This window comes from Macaca nemestrina, chromosome 11 (assembly GCF_043159975.1).
Source record: "Macaca nemestrina isolate mMacNem1 chromosome 11, mMacNem.hap1, whole genome shotgun sequence".
Lineage (NCBI taxonomy): Eukaryota > Metazoa > Chordata > Mammalia > Primates > Cercopithecidae > Macaca > Macaca nemestrina.
This window is the reverse complement of record NC_092135.1, coordinates 101,990,721-101,993,692: the sequence shown is the minus strand read 5'-3', so window position 1 is coordinate 101,993,692 and position 2,972 is coordinate 101,990,721.

Below are 2,972 nucleotides of genomic sequence, written 5' to 3'. Positions count from 1 at the left end.
TTTCTATTTGCTGGAAAGGAAGTGGGTTTTCTGGGAGTTTATGTAGTGTCACGCTTACCATCAAACCAAGGGGGTGTCTCTTCTTTGATGCCAATGGCTATGTGAAAGGCATTATTGCTTATGACAGTTAAACAATGCATGGATTATTGATGATTTTGAAGACAGAGGAAAACATTACCCTTATTCTGGTTCCTACAAAACAGGTTAAAGAGATAATGCCTGTATTTTTCAGAATCACCATACTTCTCTGAATCAATAGTTATTGGGGATAACAGGACCCACGGATACCCACATGATGAATAAAACATACATTTTGACACATTTCTATCTTATGCTAGGTGCTCCAGAGATAAGAAAGCCTTTGAAATAGGACAAGAAACAAACAAAATTATTATAGAAATTGAAATGAAAAGATCTGAATCATAGGAATCTGAGAGATGATATTTATGTGGCATTCATTGTAGATTGCAATGTTTCAAGTGATGGGGTCAGTTTTAAACTAACTTAAACCCTGCTCCTCATATTACAGCAGTCTGTAGGAACCAGGGATTCCTCACCTAGGGCTCAGTGAGACCAAGAACGTTTAAAAGCCTGCTGTGGTCTCTCTATCCCTGCAGGGAGGTAAAGTAGACAATAACAACAATAAAAGTAATAATTACATAAATAATGATATGTATACGTACTTAAATGTTTTATAAAGAAATAATATATCAATGCAAAATGTAAAAAATTAAATGTAAAATAATATATTTATATATAAAATATTCATATATACATATTTTTATATATGAATACAGCTAATATTACATTTATATTGTTTTACATGCATGCAAATGGTTACTGTTTATATACATATTTACATTATGACTATAGTTTATACATATATTAACTTATTTAATCTTCTTAATCATCCCAATGGTGAACCACTAACCTCCCATTTTACAGATGAGGAAAACTGAGGCAGAGAGGAAAAGAACCTGGCCCAAGTCACATAGTAAGTGTCAGTGCTAGGACTTGGAGAGTCTGGCCCTTAGCCAAAGCAGGTAGAACCACCTATACCACGGCCTGCTGATCCCTCCATCCAGAGGTCTGAATGGGCTTCCAGGATGCTAGATCCAGGCTGGACTTCCCTTAGCCTGGAGAGATGACATTTAGATGAGAAGCTCAAATCAGCTGGCCAGGGAAACCAAGGTGTGAGTCCAAAAGGTCCAGGCTGTGAAACAGATTCCAGGTTTGGGGCTTTAGGCCAGCCACTAGGAATGCCAGACCACAGCCAAGGAGTCTGCAAGGTAAGGAGGAGGCTGATCCTGCAGGGGTCCCCCTTGCTGCTGACGCTTCCCCTAGCTACCTTCTATAGGGCTCCTGGGTCTCAGCAGTTGGTGTGAAGGAAGCTGTTTGAGGGACTGAGCTAGCCTGAGCAGTAGAGCCTGGGTGGCCAGGACCCCTGGGACCTTGCTACCCCAATCTCCTCCCTTTTCACTGAACTCCCTGTAGCATCATGAGGAGAGGCTTCCAGCCCCACGGGCACTGTACCGGAGCCCGTTTCCAGCACACAGGCAGGCAGTGGAGAGCAACTGACTTCTTCCAACCTACTTGAGGCCTAGCTCTGGAACTGAGTATGGGGAGCTTTAACTTCACTTGAGCAAAGCTGTCATAAGTTCTAGAGCTCAGGGTTGTTGCACAGAGAAAAATACAAGGCAGGAACCTAATAATAAACGTGCAGTGAGGACATAGTGTGTGCCAGACACCAGGCTCCACGTGCATTGTCTGATTCCATTCTCAAACAACTCAATGAGGGAGAGTCTGCTATTACTTTCATTTCATAGATGAGGAAACTGAGAGAAAGATTAAGTCATTTGCCCGGGGTCACAGAGCTGATGAGCAACGGAGCCTGTTCAAATCCAGACGGTGAAACTCTGGATTCCAAACTCTTAACTACCCCACCACACTCACACGCTTATCCTCATTTATTTGGCTAGAAATTACTGGAAGCATTACTTTTTTTGCTTTCGTATTTTCATGGTGGAAGGATGCTTAGGTCCTAAAGGAAATTCCAAGATAATTTAAATGCAAAAAAAAGACGTCCTGGTCAATTGGAGGTGTAACGTTTCTACCTCAAGGGGAGAAAAGTCTCACAAGTTAGGTTAAATTCAGCTTTAGTTCAACTGGATATGTGCGGTTTTGTTTGAGATGAATCTGTTTGCTTTTTCCCAACCCTCTCGCTTCTCAGTTTGTCGGACACTGGGTGGTAAACTGATCCCATGGTGGAGCAGAGCTCGCTTCTATGTAAACGATGTTTTATGTCAAAGTCCTGTTTCAATGATCCTTCCCGTGTCTCGCCTTCTCAAAAATCTTGGTCAAGAATACAAGTACTTGTGGTTTTAAATATTCAGAACTGCTTTCACGTGCCTGGAAAATTAACTGGGCAAAAATTTCCATTCACCTCACAGGAAGTACTTTTTGTTTGCTTTTACATTTTTTTTCATTCCATGACTTAAGAGGGTTTTGATTTGTGTATGCAGATGCCTGGGGTGAGGGTGGGGCATGGAAAGTTGGTTACATTAAAAGTGTTTTTTATTTCTTGCCTCCTGGGCACCAGAGTTCATCATGCAGCATGCTTGCTTTTCTGAACCGCTGTAGCTGAATGTCTTTCTTTTGCTTTGCTTGAAACTTACCGAAAGCAACATTTGTCTGAGTAAAGAAGCTCAGACACCAGCATGATTGAGTCCAAGCAATAGGGTTAGAAAGCACCCCCCACATGTCTGTGCTTCTTCTGAGCTTGGTTTGCCATTCTGAAAGGGACAAGCATCAAAAGTGAGAGGTCCTTCCTAATCACAATTGCTTCTCCTCCTACCTTGCTATACTGTTGGGTGGTACCACCAACCAGCCTTCTCCTTTCTCCTGCTGATTCACCAATAAACCCCAATTACTCTACTTCTTAACTGTCTCTCAAGTACTTTTTCCTCCTCGCT